Below are 18,304 nucleotides of genomic sequence, written 5' to 3'. Positions count from 1 at the left end.
AAGGAATACATTTGCTAGAATGGGACTGACCCATGCAGCCTACCCCTGTTGGCTCAGGGGTAACCTCCACAGGGGAAACAGTGTGAGTTTTTGTAATCTTGCTACTCTCCCTGGGAGGTCTTTTAAGGGATGGGTACCTGAGGATGTTTTTCTTTCACCTCCCCATACACACACTTAGATTTGATCTTGCATTCCATTGCTAAATCAGATAACAACAAAAACTAATTCCTGTGATGAAACTATACAGTTTATAAACATTTTGTATTCTTTCATTCAACCCTTACAACCACTGATTGGTAAGTAGTATTCACACATATAGGGACAAGAAAACTGGCTTAGAGTTGCTATTTGCCTAAGATCATGCAGCCCAAGATCTTTTGCATGATCTTGGGAATCTGTGTTCCTTACAATAGTTGTCTATAATATAATGCTACCTACAATAGCTTCTTAGTAACATAATCATGAAGTTGAATGGAACAGAGAAGGTTTCATACCATGTAAACTTTTTATAACAAAACATTTGGAGCTTGGAGGTGAGCACAGTGGCCACATTCTAATAACTGCTCAATAAATTATTGGACTGAGTTGGCCAGATATTGTGACAAATTTAATGTAAGTTACTGTCATGCAACTCGCCCCTCCACTTAAAACCAAATGTCATGCAACTCTTCAAACCTCATTCTTTATCTTCCCTGATGGTCTCAAAGTATTGCTTTGAGCATCAAATGAAATAACCTATAGCTTTACAACCTAAAGGAGAAATGTGGGAATTATCTTTGTGCTCAAGTTTTAAATTGTGAATTTCTCTGACAAACGTTACAATCTATTTTATGAATATCTTTCTTTAGAAGGATCTTGTCTTATAAACTCTGTGGGTGTATTTTAGTGAAGGTTGCATTTTTATTTTATTCATTATTATTATTATTATTATTATTTTGGTACCGGGGATTGAACTCAGGACCTTGCACTGCAAGGCAGGTGGCAGACCACTGAGCTAAATCCCCAGCCCCTGCATCTTTATTTTAAAAAGAAAGGTAGAAGTAAAGGGGTGGCGGTTGAGGGAGAAACAAGGGTGAATCAGGAAGATAAGAACCAGCTCTAGAGGTGCACTTTTAAAGAAAGACAAACAAAACAATTGAAGAAAAAGTAAAATAGCAAACACCTAGAGCATTCTTACTGTGAGCCAGGCACTGTTCTACGTGCTTTTATGTTTTAACTAATACTCAGAGTAGCCTTATGAGATACTACTACTAGCTAGAAATGGGGCAGCTTAGCTTTGCACCAGGGCTTGGGCACTTCACACTTCACTGAGCTGCCTTAAATCAAGGTTGAGGAAGGCAGTCCATGGGCAGTCCAGCTTTTAGAAAACTGAAGAAAAGGCTGACTGAGACATCATTCAACCCTGCTGTAATTAATTTGTTTTCAGAACACTTTTTGGTTCTTTAAAAACATAGATATAAATTAATAAAGCTATATAGCATTGGTAAATAATATTTTGTAGGTCTATTAGTTTGCTCTTCAACCCAGAACCAATTCTAATGCTTTCTAAATTTTATTTTTTTGTTTCTTGATCACTTATGCTTTGTGTCAAACTGTAGTGCCAATTGCCTAAGAATGGACTTAACTGCGTTGTTTTCTTTTAGCCTCCTTTCCCTGAATGAAGCTACCATTTCTTGGGCAGGGATTCAGCTCAGTGGTGCCCCTGCCTGCCTTGCAAGAGCAAGGTTCCAAGTTCAATCCCTGGTGCCAATAAAGAAAAAACTATTTCTTTTAAGATAGACAATATATTTTGTTTAAAAGAAAAAACATGAGGGCTGGATTTAGCTCAGTGGTTCCGCCACCTGCCTTGCAAGCATAAGGACCTGAGTTCAATCCCCGGTACCAAAATAAATAAATAAATGAAATAAAAAGCATACGATGGTATATAGTAAAAATTCTCTTGTATCATTTATCATTCCTAGTTGTAACATACCCCAACACCAGTATCTTTTCAATTTACATATGAATGTAAAACAATTATGAATATTTTTCTCTTTTTAATAAACTCAATTAAAGCTGAAAAAAAAGGTAAATATTATTCTATATCTTCCCCTTTACCTTATATACCTTAGAAATCTTTGCAGAGTAAGAGCATCCTCATTTCTTACCCTTTTTAATATTTTCTTTCCTCCTCTTTCTTTTATAAACATATAATAATTCATTTATGAACTATAATTGATTAAACCACTAAATTTTTATATTTATGTTTTCAGTATTTTTAAAGCTGCCATTTTTTAAGGGCTTTAGTGAAGGATGGAATCTGGAGGTAAAGGTAAAACTAGAACCAGAGTGATATCTAGAAAATCTTCAGATATTAAGTTGTAATCTGGGAGGCAGGAATTTTTTGAAAGTTCTGGTTATGCTGTGTGATGGAGCACATCTGGAGTGCCAGAGGCTTGCATTTTTTACCGCAGCTGTTTTTATTGGAAAAAAGAATTAAAACAGTCTATTTTAGTAAAACATCAACACACCTGAGATTTGCTGCAAAGTCTCAGGGTGAAGACAGATTGACAGCTGGTGTATGTGCTGTCTAAAGGTAAACTCCTGTAATAAAGAAATTGATAGCATGACAGATAGAGGTGAGATAAAGGCTATTATCTACAGGTAAAATTCTTTCAACAGGCTGCTGCTAATTCTTATACATAACTTGAAGTTGGAAAAAAATAGTTCAACAGATCTATTCTTAAACCTGTACGTAAGCTCTGACACCTTATCAAAGAGCAAGAGAGATTTGTCTTTGTACCTTTCACACGTCAAGTAAAAACTTTGGTAAAAAGTAAAATATTTAAAATAGAAATGATACGTCATAAATGTATGATCTTTAAAATTTTATTGGGGGCTGGGGATTTAGCTTAGTAGTTCTGCCACCTGACTCGCAAGGCACAAGGTCCCAAGTTCAATCCTTGGTACAAAATATTATATATTAAAAAATGCTTATTTTGATGACAAGACTAAGGAACACCTTCATCTTAGAGTTTCTAAAGTTGTTGTAATTACATATGTGGGATTTTATATCATAATTTTGATATAGATCTATGGCTTCCCACATTGATAGTTTATAAGCTGTATCACAGATCATCACTGTACTGAAAAATGGAATATATCTGAAAAATCCAAATGTGTGATTTGCCAATGTTATATAAATGCTATGGTTTGACAGTGCATATCTTTTGAATTTATCAAGTTGCAAAAACATTCCTGATTTGCATGGTTAAGGTTAAGGAAGAAAACTTATTTCTGATATAAACCCAAGATTTTATTTTTCTTTCCTTCTCTCTCTCTCCTTTTTCCTTTTGTTTTGCTTTTAGTTTTGTTCTTAAAGAACCAGATGAAAGGAAAGAAAAATGTCAAGGAAATATTTGGCTTGAGCTTTTTGAATGTTAGTGCCAAGTGGAGATGATAAGGCAGATAAAAGACCAGAGCTAAAGTATAACTGAAGCATGCAATTAAATTTATACAGCTTTTATTTTAGTGTAAGCCTTTTGAGATCACTGCATTCTATGGATAAGATTATGAGAAATAGCAAGTGTCTTGCCTTTGGAGTTAATCAGGACATGTTTATTGTTTCTTGTACTTTGGGAAACTATTCTGAGGTTCATTGAAAAAAATATTTTTTCTAATATAGTGAAAGGCAAGTAATTCTGGAGGAAAAACAAGTCGCTCCTCTAGGAAAACTGTCATTATAAAAATATTATTTAACTAAAAACCTTCTTTCTTAAAAAACTTAGATCAGGCCCAGGGATTTAACTCAGTGGTGCCACCACGTGCTTTGCAAGAGCAAGGTCCTGAGTTCGATCTTCGGAACAACAACAACAACAAAAATTTAGATCAACAGCCTGGGTGTTGTGGAGGCCAGCCTCAACCACATAGTGAGACCTGTCTCAAATCCCCCCATCCAAATTAGATCAGTAACCCCCCAAAAGGTTTTATTTTTTAAAATTTTAGTCCTGTTTGATAATTTTATCCTTTTGTTTGTACTGGGGATCGAACTCAGGACCTTGCACTTGCAAGGCAGACAGCAGAACCACTGAGCTAAACCCCCAGCCCAATTTTATCCTTGTGAAAATGTAATATTTTAAAGACTTGAAAGTGACAGTTTCAGAACATAACTGGATAGTTTGACTATTCTTGAACCAAAAAGAGTTTGAATTGATGAACTAGCTCAAGTTTTATATTTCCAAGCACTCTAATTAGACAGTGACTGATTACTCTCTTTTGCAAGCAATGGCTCAGTTTTTTGAGTGTCGACCAGTTACATTAGGATTATTTGGGGTAGTATTGTGTGATTATTCTATTATGTTAATGTTAAAAAAATCATCATCATCATCATCATCATTATCATCATCATCATCATTAGATACCAGGGATCAAACTCAGGACCTTGTGCCTACAAGGCAGGCACGGTGCCACTGAGCTAAATCCTGGCCCAAAAATCATTATTTAGAGGTGCAAATTGAAGTACTATTGGATAAAGTGTTTGAATATCTGGAATTATCTTTAAATCTGTATGAAAGCTAAATTCGTGATGATATAGATGAAAAAAAGTAGTCATGCAATGAGGTTAAATGGTGGGTACATAGGTAGTCAGATAGTATTTTAATTTTGTATAGGTTTACATTTTTCATTGTAAACAGTTAAAAGAACAACAAAAAAATTTCAGTCTTGTTAAAAATTGAGATTCCAGGCCAGGTATTTGGCTCAGTGGTTCCACTGCCTGCCTCATAAGCGCAAGTTCAATCCCTGGTACCCACCTCCCCCCAAAAAAATTGAGATTCCAGGGCCAGGGATTTAGCTCAGTGTTGCTGCCACCTGCCTCTCAAGTGCAAAGTCCTGAGTTCAATCCCAGGTACAGCATTTAAAAAGAAAATGAGATTCCTGACTCCACACAGATTTTCTAAGTCAGCCTCAAGGGTAAGACATAGAACTGGCATTTTATGGAGTTCTCCTGTACTTACTCAAGTCTTAGAACTGCTGGTAAAAAGTTTCCTTGTGTATTTGATTCAGTGTATTCATGTTATCCATATGTGCATTTCATGGTTTCCATATATCAGCCCACTTTCCAGTCTCTGAATGCAATAACAAAACAATAGCAAATTAAAGCAATTATTTATATTTGGATAAATCAAACTTTAAATTTAACTTTGAAGGATTAATAAAATAATGCAAAATAAGTTAAAAACATCTGTTTCTAATTGAAATATCCAGATGATAGGGTACTTTGCTTTCTGTTGTGTTAATGTGTGTTCCAAAAGTCTTACTTTTTCTGGTACCAGGGATCAAACTCAGGACCTTGCACTTGCAAGGCAGGTGTGGCACCACTGAGCTAAATCCCCTGCTCTCTTTTTTCCCAAAAGATTTAGTGAAGTTTTAAGCTTCAGTAGTTTCAGAAACATATGCTAAAAATTTATAGAAATATCACTTAAACATTTATGAAAACTCTATGAAAATTCTGCAGATGGACGATAGTAATGTGAATATACTCAAAGCCAATGAACTGCACACTTGTCAATGATTATAGGTAGCTAGGCATAGTGGTGTGCACCTGTAATGCCAGCACTCAGGAGGCTGAAGCAAGAGGATCACAAATTCTAGCTCATACTGGATAACATATTGACAGCATGATCCTGTCTCAAAAATAAAATATGGTTATAGGTAAGACTTATATGAATATGTTTACCATAAGAAGAGAGTCTGTTTTAGAAATGCTGAGCAAATATTCATAATTGAGTACAGCAAAATCATCTGGTAAAATAGTAATACTAAAAGGGAGAAAACTCAAGTTTTAAAGCAAATTAAATATTTTCCTTCCTTTTAAAGAAGACATTACAACATAAATGGAATTGTCAAACAACTGAGCCAGACAAGTGCTTGATTTAGTCTGTGACTGTATGCTGTGGTGAAGTGTGTGTGGAAAGAAAGTAATGGGGAAATGTGCTGATTTGGGTTAAATTTTTCCTATACATTCTCATTAACTTATCTCTCTCTTTTTTTTTACTGTCTTTTTTTTGGTACCGGAGATTGAACTCGGGTCCTTGCACTTGCAAGGCAGGCCACCAAACCACTGAGCTAAATCCCCGGCCCTTTACTGTCTTTTTTGATTGTTGAAATGTCTTCAGATATAAATAACTTGCCCATGGATTACAAGTAACATAGCACTTTCCCCAAAGGCAAAATTTGTACATATAGTAATTTAGAAAATAGCCAATTTAGTTCCCTAGTGTAAATTGCCATGACTACCATGTTTATGTTTCCTGGAGTTGGGGCAGATAAGATTGCGATTTATTATGAAATCAATGTTTTAGCCTTATTGAATTAGCTTTTTCTGAAAGGACCCCGAATTGAGTTTATTATTTAGCCTAATTTGAGTGAATTAACAAGGACCCAATGAAATCTCACAAAACTCTTTCCTTTGTTCAGTTGTGCAATAACTATATAGTGATGATGAACTGAAAGGAAAACAAATTTGAGCATTATAAATGTATGGATATCTAATATTTAAGCTTTCTAAAAATAAAAAATCCAGAAGACTGGAATGCAAATCTATATAGATGGCCTTAATGCTATTCACTATGTGACATAGTGACTCCACTATGAATTAATACTGCTTTCAGTATCACTATCATTTTTCCTTTAGGATCAGAAAAAATTGAAACAACGCGTTACACTGTCTTCCTGCCACAAGCAGCAACAAAAATACAGATATTTTATACTACTTTGGCCTCCAAAAAGAAAGATGAAAAATTACTAGAGAGTTAATAGTTAATTTAGTCTTAAGATTTGAATATTGCCTTTTCCTGAGCTTTTTTTTAAAAACCCAAACCTGAATAACCCAGCTTTTAAAAAAGCAGCTTTTATAGAGAAAGAGTGAAGAAAGGGAACTGGATGAAAATTGTTTTAAAAGGGAGTTGTGGGAATATATTTTCCTGCATATGAAGATAAATTACTATTGTGCAAAATTTTCTTTTAAATTTAAAAATGCTTTGAAGCTAGCTTTTCATGTATATCTATAAATTTAGATGTATTCTCTTTGTTTTTATGCATCTCTGAATTGATCTGCCTTGGGCCCAGGATATACTGAATTGCTTGAGTTATTACTTGTCCAACAAGCTTCATCTTAAATTTGGTATTCAAGCTATTTTTTTGCCTTCTAGAGAAACATTTGTTATTTTTCTTCACATCTTCCCTATGAATGAAAACAAACATTTGAACTTAAAATTTCTTCCCAATGGTAAGGCTCTTTAAGAAATAGCACTATTATAACATTGTATATATATTAGCACATACACAACATATTCACAAATATATGTAATTTTTAAAACTCACTGTTATAAACAAAACCTGAAATACCATGTCCCTTTAGATTTTATTTGGAATTATTAACTATAGATCTTCTCAATCATGGGCTAGTCTCTGAATGTTGGATGCTCCTTGCAGAGCAGGGTGGAAAACTCCTCTAAGTGTCACTGCTCTTGTTATTGATGTTAGTGGCAGAGCCTTCTAATTCCAACCCCTGCTGAGTCTTTAGAAACCCAGTAGATTGTTAACATGGTTAGCAGGAGTTCATGAACTCTGCTCTGTAGAAATGCAAAATTGTAGAACTTTGATATGGAATTGGCATTAAAATATTTCACATTAAGGCTATTTTAATAGTTTTTAAAGGACAAACTTATAAAAGCTTGTTGTATTTTAGTTAGTTGCTACTGTATAAATATTGCATTTTCAAACATAATATTTTTGAAAATTAGTAGTAAATTTTTTTGTGTGTGTGGCAATATGCTTCCAATTCCTCCCAGCCATTTAAAAACAAATAACAAATGTTTTGCTATATACTAATGGAAGCAATTTAGAAATATTTTGTTATTTACATAAAGACAGTGTATGGTGGCAGTGTTGTGAAAAATCAGTCATTTGGAAATGATTAGAGCCTGTAGTTAAAGAGTGTATTTATTACTCACATAGAATTAAGGAAATGTGTACAGGAACAATAGTTAGGTTAGATTCAGAGTTAAAAATACCCAGTTGCATATGTTGTGGTTATAAATTAAAAATTTTTTTTAGGGGATATTTGGGTATAGAGGCTAGAAAAATTTCCTAGTGGCCATTTCAGCTTTTCTTCGCTTGCTGGAAATGAACTCAGTTAAAATAGGAAAAGGGAAGGAGAAAGAGGCTCAGAGATGGGTAGGGTGACTGGTTAAAGAAACACTAAGGTAAGAGTTTTAAAAATTTTTAGTTCCAATTTCTCAAATAGCATTTACCTGTAGTTACTTTATTTGGTTGCTTTTTAAGTACATGTTAAAAAATGGTGTTGTGGAAAAATTCTCTGTTCACTCTCCAACTTTGTGACAAGATCCCTTTTTCTGTAGGGGAAATCATACTGAATCACCAAAGGAGTGATCATCCCTTGCTTTCTCCCTCTCTGCCCTGTGTCCTTCCAAGCTCTCTTTTAAACTAAGGGAACATATTCTAATCTTATTCTGGCTATGAACTCATTTATGTACAAGGCAAGACTTCATGGACCTGAATAGCTCTCTTTGGGCAAAGGCAGCATTTTGGGGAGAGTGCTGAGGTTTTTGTGTGGAGAGCTGATTTTTTTCCATAACAATTAGCAGTTATTGAACATTTGGTGAACAGCTGGGGACACCAAAAAGACTCAGAGCTGATGCTTGTCTTTTAAGGGCTCACAATCTCAATCTCATTTGTTCAGGGAGTCAAATACATAAACCGGTATTTGCAGTAAATATTTCAAAGTACCTCCGGGGCTGGAGATTTGGCTCAGTGGTTCTGCTGCCTGCTTGGCAAGCGCCAGGACCTGAGTTCAATCCCTGGTACAAAAAAAAAAAAAAAAAATTCCAAATGGGGATAAAGAGCCAGGATCCCACACATAGAAATAAGTAATGTATTGGGCAATGATGGAAAGCTTTACATAGGGGAGACAGTTGAACTTATCTTAAAGAGTGTGAAGGAGTCCACCAGACAAGAAAAAGCATTTCATATGCAGTGAATGGAACAAAAGGAAGGGAGTCTTAAAGGATCATGCAGTGTCTGGGGACTGTAGATGCACTCTAGAGTCTGAAGTAAGGTTTTTTGGGTGCAGAGGAGAGAATTGGAAGAGATAGGGATGCTAAGGAAGATTAAAGCAAGGTTATAAAGAACATTATTTGAATTTTTATTTTTACTTTGAGAAGCAGAAGGGATCTATCAGAAGTTATTAAATTTATTAAAAGAGAAAATACTGGATTTGTGTTTGAGAAAGATCATTTTGATACAAGAATTGGCCAGAAAAGAGGTCAGAAACAGAGAATTTAGTAATCTATATAAATGATGAGTGGAATTAAAAGAAGAGCACAGATTAGACAGAGATACAGGAAGTAGAATTAGTAGTACTTGGTGATAGCATGTATTTGGAAATTGAAGAAATAAGGAAGAATGATTTCAGAGCTGCTTTTACTTGGGAACTGATAGGTAGATTATAGATGATTGGGAAAAGTTTAGGAGGAGTGGTGGCAATTTTGATGTTAGACATGGTCACCAATCAGCTGGTACCAGCCAGAATGGCTTGTGAGTTTTAGAGCTATAATAGGTTTAAAAAGTGTATTTGGTATTTACACATGTGTGACTTATTTATACCAAATAGTTTCTGTGGTGTGACTAAACTGTAATAGTACTTAAGATCCTAATGAGATAACTGACATTGTGAAATGGGAAGAAAAGGGCTAAAGGTGTAGGGAAAGTGGGAAGGGTAGGGGAAAGGTAATAAGGGAAAAGAAAAAAATGTGAGAAAATGAAAAGATGGAAATAAAGTGTTTGTAAATGGGGAGGGGAGGAGAGGGTGAAGGGAGGGCAGAGACAAGGGGGAAAAATGAGAACCAAGACCTGTCATGAAAAGGTACAGGATCCCAATTATGATTGTAACTGTACTGTATTCCTAAAATGTACAAATAAACAATAAAAAAAAAGTGTATTTGGGAGAGGTCATTATTTAAGGGGTAGGAGAAGCCTCTAGAGATAAAATTGCTTTGAATAGAGCTTTTGGAGTGGAAAAAAAAAAAAAACCCTCCAAGGAGTGAACCCTGGGGCAGTTAGGGTACAGGAAAAGGATGACTACAATAGGGGTGTGTCCAAAAACCCCTGGGGCCAAGAGTTCCCAGAAGAGAGGAGCATTCTACAGTGTTGTTTACTATAAGCAAATCACTCCCAAATGCTTTTCTCTAGGTTGCTCACTGAAGGAGGGAGTGCACTCTTAAAGGGTAGGGAAAGAAAAACTACTTCCCCTTGAGTTCTTTTTTCTAAATCTTTCTCCAAGTGCTTCATTACTATTTTAGAAAATGGTCTCTTTCTGCAATGACTTTAGAATTCTTTCTAGACCCTCAAAAAAAAAAAAAAGACTTTACAGAACAGTACTTACATTACTACCTCAAAATTAACAGAGGCTTAAATTTGAGCTATGATTTAACTGAACACAACTTTTGCTCTATGAATGCTTTTCTGCTTTTGAAGCTCACTTTAAACAAGCAGCCTCCCAGTGCCCAGTTCTCATTGTTGTAGAGGAGATGTTACACAGCCTGTACCAGAGTCTGGCTGGATGGAAGTCTCTTCAGTACTCCGGAGTCTGCCTAACTTCTATATTACTGTCCAATAAGAATCCAACTATATAATGTCTGATTAAAAGGAATCAGGCATATTTCTTTTCTAATTTCCAGATTCCCTAACACTTACTGTTATAAAAATACTTCATCAGATCAACAGCAAACTTGGTGTTGATAGACAGCCATGAAGCCCATAGGCCTTTGTGATGGAACATCTCACCTACTCCAGACACTGGGAATTTTTTGAAAAGACTTCAAAGTTCTATCAGATAAAAAAGAAAGATAAGAAGAAGACACATAGAATAGAACAATAAAATACGGAGGAGAGGGGCGGTGTAGACATAATTTTCAAGCAGTTATCACAAGCCAGTTACCTGCTAGGTATTTGATATGCTCCTACTCATGGGGTATCATTTTACCTATTTTATTTTTTATTTTTTGGTACCAGGGATCAGACTTTGCAAGGCAGGCGGCAGCACCACTGAACTAAATCCCCAGCCCTATTCTACCTGTTTTATAGATGAGGAAGCTGAAATTTAGTGAAAGATATTAGGTAAATTACAAAATCATACAACAAACATATAAGGTGAGATTCAAACCCTGACAGTAGCTCAGAGGCTGTGATCTCACAAGCAAGAATAGAATGCTGCATAAAAGAGAGAAAAGTGGTTAAAAATATATAGGAAGGAAAGAGCAGTAATGCTCACTTTCTCATCTTGTGTTACCTGCAACTGCAGGGCTGTCAGAATCTTGTTTTCACTGCCTCTAAATCTCCATCAATCTGCCTTTGTAACATTTTTTTACCCATTCATGCTGGCATGATCTCCTCATACCTCTTTCAGCCTGCTAATTTGGGGGATTGTGCACATGTCTGCAAGACAATGCCTCTAAGAAGGGCCAGGGCATGCATCCTACCACAGGAACACATAGTCCTGCTGTTTGCACAGCTGTATTTGTTGCTCTTAATGGTAGAGAAGGGAGGCTCAAAAGACACTTGGTTTTAGAAAACTTTTCATGGTCGAGCTAGAAGTTAAACTAAGGCCAGAGGTTTCTCACTGCTTTTTCTAGAGGCCAAGATTCTTTTATTTTTGAATTCTCTCTCTTGTCAGTGAGGAAGCATTATAGTAATTACTATATAAATGTTACCATTTATTTTTGAGATTTGCCTGAGGGAAATTTCTTCCTAAAGAAATTATTTCTCTCTCTTTCTAGAAAATATTTAAGTTCTCTTTCTAAATGGAGTATTTGTGACTTTTCTTTCACCAGAACTGGTTCATTGTATTCAGTGACCACATTGCTTACCAGTGCTGAAACATCCTCTTCCGTCTGCCTCCCCCAACAACCCTGGGTCTGTTTTTTCAATTTAAAGCAACTGTTCATGGAATGCCTGCCATGAAGGAAAATATTGTAAGTCAATACACTTTGGGCTAAGTCCAACTCTCAGATAATGAAGTCAGTAGTACTTGTGTGAGAAGGAATTTGCCCCGTGATAGTAATAAATCTGTTATTTGTGTATCATAAACGTAAATGGCTAAATGTATTCCAGTGACTTGCTTGAAATTAGTTAAATGGGTTTCCCTCTGCATCCATAACTAATGTAATGACTATTCATAGACCTGCTTTTGCTTAGATACTAATTAGTAGTGAGTAGATTTTATTTAAGGACTGAAATGGGGAAGAAATATATATTTGTAGTAAATACAGTATAGGACTTTAGTCAATAATTCTTCATGTTGGTTGAACATTTGTCTTTAGGGACAAAAGTGATGTTACCTTACATTAGGTAATTTAAGGGACAGGGTGAATGCTTAATAGTGAAAATACTAGACCATGGAATAAAGGAATGTTAAAATAGCAATATCTACCCTCATGAAATGCTGAAAGATTCTTTCAAGGTAGGTGCCCTGTTTATGTGCTGTCTCCAAACTAATGGATCCCAAATCAGATTCTGCAAAGTATAAACCACATTAAAAATTATATTTGGGCCAAAAGTCCCTTTTCCTTTCTGCAGGAATTACAGTTTTGATCAAATCAGTGCTGAACAATATTACTTTTTCTTCCTAGCTATGTTGTGTCTAGAAATAGTTTGTGACAGAAAGTCTTTTTATAGCTTTGCTTTCAACATACATTTACATTTTAATGATACATTTTCTGCCTGTAAAAATGTAATTGTAGCACACAGAAAATCAACACACTTTAAACTTTCTGAGTATATTTAAGCTGTCAACAGTGTGCTGTCTGACATACAACATTACTCTACTTCCACCTTTAATGGCTAGGTTGTTTTCTAAAGACAGTCTAATGACACAAGATTCCTAAATCCTGTTGGATCATTTAAACTAAGAATGACCTGAGGATAGGGATGTTTTGGCCATCTGTCATTGATAGCCATATTGATCTAGAGATGGTGGCTGAGAGCACTGTGTACTGAGGGTACAAGCAGTTTGCTAAGACCTTGATAATAATCACTGATACCTTTGTGATGAGCTTGATTTCTCATTGTGTCTGCCCAAACTATGGAAACTTTGAGCAGTAAAGTCACCTGATTTAAAAAGTACACTTCTAGGTCAAAAGGGCATACCAACTCTCATATATTCTTCTTCTAAGTCAACCATTAGCATAAAGTATAAAAAAAGCCTTGAAAAAAGTTTTTTTTTTTTTTTTTTTTTTTTTTTTTTTTTTTTTTTTTTTTTGGTACTGGGGATTGAACTTGGGTCCTTGCGCTTGCAAAGCAAGCCACTGAACCGCTGAGCTAAATCCCCGGCCCGAAAAAAGTTTTTATTTCAAAAAATTTTGAGATAGGAAACTATACTCACTACCTAGATTCACCAATTATATTTTGCCTTAGGTACCTATCTGAACCATTTCAAACAAATTTGCATATATGATGTTTATCCCTAAATACTTTAGTAAACATTTCTAATTAGAGCATTTTCCTATCTAATAATTATACCATTATTAGAATTAAGAATAATTAAGAATTGACTAAGAGAAAATTGAGAATAATTCCTAAATGTCATTAATAACCTATCCAGAGCTGTGTGGCGGTGGTTTCTTCCCCAGACTTAGAGTAAGGCCTTGCTTCTCTAGCCTCCATGGGAAATTTAAACCTTCACGATGTGTGGATAATACTCTTTCGTTCTTCAATGACTCTGGGGACATGATGCAAATTTTCATACACTGGGGTGAAGAGGTTTATGCCACGTTGTTCAGAACTACAGAAGGGTCGTCAGTGTCGATGGAAATAGCAAAAATTAACATGCAAGAAACAAAAATTAAGCCTGGTTCGTGGAGTATGCAGTGGACAGTGAAGTAGGCACCACACTCCTGGAACACCTCGATTAAAACAAAGTGTTGCAGGCAAGATGAGCAGCTCATCCAAAATAGATGGGCAATCTCAGTCTTGGAGCACCAGAGAAAACAACTGATCAGAACAATTATGTCACCTTGGCTAAAGTAGTGCAATCAAGAATAACAATAGCATCCATCACAACTTAGAAAATGACAAACTGTGATAACTATTGATTTGCTGCCTTTAACCATATGAATTGTATTTGTGGTTATATAACAAAATTAAAACAAATCAGAAAATTGTGTACAGTAAATATGCCCTCAATATGGTGATTTTACCCTCAGGGGAGAAAATTTAAAAGAGATAGGGGAAAAATAGAAATTAAAAAAAAAGATTAGAAGCAAGGCTGGAGGACAAAGGAAGACTGCAAACCTTGGGAAATTGATGAAGACAGAAAGCAAAGAGAGAAGGAAGAAATAAATATAAGTGAGCAGAACAACAGACACTAGAGATAATGTTCACACATGTAGAAACAAGAACATAAGAAGAAAAAAATGTCTATTTCAAGGTGTGTTTCTACTGTCACTGGTAGGTAAATTGGGCAGATGGAGCCCAGATCCATGTTGATTAATTCCAGAAAGCCAGCTGTAGATTTATAGCAGGGTAGTGGATAATCCTGCCAGGCCTGCACTTTTAGTTTTACTGAAGTTCAGGATTGTTTCTTACTGCCCTTGAGGCTGGAGCCTTATTTGTTCAGCCTGATTTGTCATGTGCCTCCTGCCTGGTTGAACGCAGCTCCTTGACCTCTTGTCAACTTGAACTTGGTTGTTGAACGCAGCTCCTTGACCTCCTGTCAACTTGAACTTGGTTGTGCTTCGCCCTGATACTTGGAGCCACTAGATGGAACCAGCCCACAGCTGCTCTGAGTTCCAAGGTGTTCACAGGAGACAGTGGGGACATAACAGGAGTCTGAAAAGAACCCCCTAGAAGGCCCAGATACCCAGAACAGCTGATGCTGAGGTGGACAGGCACAAAATCCTACCTGTTTCCTGGACCACTCTGCCACAAGCAAAAGCCTTAAGTCATTGATGGAGGGTCTACAAATAGTCTCCCAGAACACAGATGTTGCTTTTGGGGGAGAAGCAGAAGCCAAATCCCTCTGCCTCTGAGAGAGGAATAGTGAACCCACTCAATCCCACGACAAAGACGAAGACCCTTTATTTCTTGGAGGTTGGGGGTAGAAGCAAAATACCTTCATAATTTGGTACTATTACTACCACTACTGGGGAAGGAGCAGAAAACCGTGTTGAAGACTGACCACTAATGAATGAGGAAGAGACTGGGAATACTAAGAAAGACTCACCTCTAAGGGAGGCTCAGGCACAGAGGTACACTGCCAAACACTGAGGCTGGGATAGGACCACAAAGATTATGGACAGTGGCAAGCAGAATTACATGCTCTATCATTTCCAGGAGACATTACTGAGAGCCCACCTAGCTTGCTAGGCCAACTTCTGTGACTTCTGTTGGCTTCATGCTTTGGGAGAACCTAAAGCCACACGATGGAGGCAGTGACCTTGGAGGATGTGGCTGTGAACTTCACCACATAAGAGTGGGTTCTGCTAAATCCATACCAAAAGAAGCTCTACAGAGATGTGATGAGGGAAACTTTCAGGAACATGGCTGCTATAGGAAGAGCCCGGGATAACCAGGAAATTGAAGAAGAGTGCAAAAATTACTGGAGAAATCTAAGAAATGAAGAGGTAGAGAAATGCTATCAAAATAAAGTTTGGAATCAATATGAAGAAGTACTCCTTTGGACTCCAGATGCTGATGAGGAGATGAAGCAAGCTGGTTTAAAACCATCTGAAAGCCTTGCTTGCAGAAAGCCTCTGATTGGGCATTTGTCACTAAATGTGCCTATTATAGCTCACACTGGACTGAAGACATCTGAGTACTTGGGATCGGAAGAGAAGCTGTGTGTAAATTTAGTGAACATGGAAGGACCTGTGATTTTCAGTCCTTTCAGAAGCATGCAAGGACAAAGAACGTGGAGAAACTCTATAAATATGATCAATGTGGAAAATCCTACTCTGATCTTAGTGAAAGAACTCACCTTAGAGAGACCTTTATATATAAGAAAAATTTGAAAGACTCCAGCACACCCAGTGATGTTCAAATCCATGAAAGAAATCACAATGGGGAGAAACCCTATGTATGTAAGCAGTGTGGAAAAGCTTTCAGTAGGCGTCAACATTGTAAACAACATGAAAGAATTCACACAGGGGAGAAGCCCTATGTATGTAAGCAGTGTGGGAAAGCTTTTAGTACACAAGATTATTGTAAAATACATGAAAGAATTCACACTGGGGAGAAACCCTATGTAATGCAAGCAGTGTGGGAAAGCTTTTAGTACACAAGATTATTGTAAGGTACATGAAAGAATTCACACTGGGGAAAAACCCTATGCCTGTAAGAGGTGTGGGAAAGCTTTTAGCACACAACGTTACTGTAAAATACATGAAAATATTCACCCAGGGGAGAAGCCCTATGTGTGCAAGCAATGTGGGAAAGCTTTTAGTACACAACGTTACTGTAAAATACATGAAAATATTCACACGGGAGAAACCTTATATATGTAAGCAATGTGGAAAAGCCTTTAGTACACAAGATTACTGTAAAATACATGAAAGAATTCACACGGGGAGAAACCCTATGTGTGTAAGCAGTGTGGGAAGGCTTTTAGTACACAAGATAATTGTAAACAGCATGAAATAATTCATACAGGGGAGAAACCCTATATATGTAAGCAATGTGGGAAAGCTTTTAGTACACGACGTTACTGTGAAACACATGAAAAAATTCACACAGGGTAGAAACCCTATGTATGTAGACAATGAGGAAAAGCTTTTAGTACACAACGCTATTGTAAAATACATGAAAGAACTCACACTCAGCATTAATTCTATGCCTGTAAGAAATGCAGGAAACCTTTCAGCATTTGTGGTGTTTGCCAAAGACACTCACAATGGGGAGAAACCATATGTATATAAGCAATGTGAGACTGCTTTCAGTACACGTGTATTGTCAAATACATAACAGAAATCTCACTGGGAAGAAACTATTATGTAAGCCCATTTTGAAAACTCTGAAAATTTCTTATGTAAGTAGAATGATACAGTTACTCCTATAGGGGTAATACAAAAAGTTTAAGGTCAATTATTTCTCCGTAAAATTTACACAAATAAAATCCCAGATAGAGATCCTAAAGTACATACATTATGTTTTTCGGTAAATCACTTAAATATCTGAATTATGTATGTAGTGTTTAATATAGAAATATTGAGTTGACAAAATACCATTGTGTCTTTGAGCTTAATACATAAGTGTCAAGCATGAAATATAATGTATTTTTTACTGTCAAGTAGAGTTAGTATCTGTTTAGTCTACAGTTTGGAGGTATAAGCCACTAAATTAGGATTTTGCCACTACTGTTGTTTTAAATTTTTGGTGTGAATATTATGTATTCTGTGTAATATTTTAAAATATGCCATATTTTATATTAAGATAAATATTTTCAGAACTTGTGAACATTTTTGACAGTTGATTTGTTTTCACATAACTTGTACATAATGTTGTTTCTCATATTAACAAGATATCCGCTTATATCCCAACATTATATATATCATGTACCCAATTTTGCCTATTTTCTTTCATATTAAAGCTAACATTACTTACATACAAAAAACAACAAATAACCTATCCATATTCAAATTCCTCTTTTTGTCCCCCAAATACAGTGTTTTTCTTTTTCTCAAATGAGGATCCATTCATGGTAATGTTTTACGTCTGATTTTTATGACTCTTAAGTCAAATGCCCCCACCTTTTTTCCCCCAAAAAAATTTTTTTTTGGTATCAGGGTTTGAACTTGGGACCTTGTGCTTGTGAAGGTGGAATCACTAAGTTAAATCCCTGGCCCAAACCTTTTCCTTGTCTCCATTTACTTTACTTTATTTTTTCTTTTTGGTACTGGGGATTGAACTAAGGACCTTGTACTTTTGAGGCAGGTGGCAGAACCACTGAGCTAAATCCCCAGCCCAAATGGGCTTTTTTTTTTTTTTTTTTTTTTGTGCCTGAGATCAAATTCAGGGCCTGGTGCTTGCAAAGCAGGCAGCAGAAGCACTGAGCCAAATTCCCAGCAGCTGGGCCCCTTTTTAATGTTCAGAAATCAGGATAAAAGTGAGAAATACTGATCTCAGATTCTATTATAGGTACAAATAATTAGTGATTTGTTCATGTACGTACTCTATCCCCTAATGTCTAAGGTAACTTAGATTCTAGCTGATGAAATTCTTACCAAGTTTAAGTGTTAGAATAGGGCCTTTG

At 36.2% G+C, this 18,304-nt stretch overlaps 1 long non-coding RNA gene across 1 annotated transcript in view; it reads left to right on the top strand.

Moving 5' to 3' along the window:
- LOC117283741 overlaps nucleotides 1–12,023 on the top strand; it is a 61,524-nt gene extending 49,501 nt beyond the window's left edge. Inside the window, exon 3 of the long non-coding RNA XR_004514775.1 lies at nucleotides 11,892–12,023. This is a non-coding gene — a long non-coding RNA (uncharacterized LOC117283741). The remainder of the gene's footprint in view (nucleotides 1–11,891) is intronic.
- Nucleotides 12,024–18,304: the final 6,281 nt, after the last annotated feature.

The sequence above is a fragment of the Fukomys damarensis genome, unplaced genomic scaffold (assembly GCF_012274545.1).
Source record: "Fukomys damarensis isolate Sample0158 unplaced genomic scaffold, DMR_v1.0_HiC HiC_scaffold_4, whole genome shotgun sequence".
NCBI classification, from domain to species: Eukaryota; Metazoa; Chordata; class Mammalia; order Rodentia; family Bathyergidae; genus Fukomys; species Fukomys damarensis.
The sequence above is the reverse complement of the archived record's forward strand: the minus strand, read 5'-3'. Positions and strand labels throughout refer to the sequence as shown.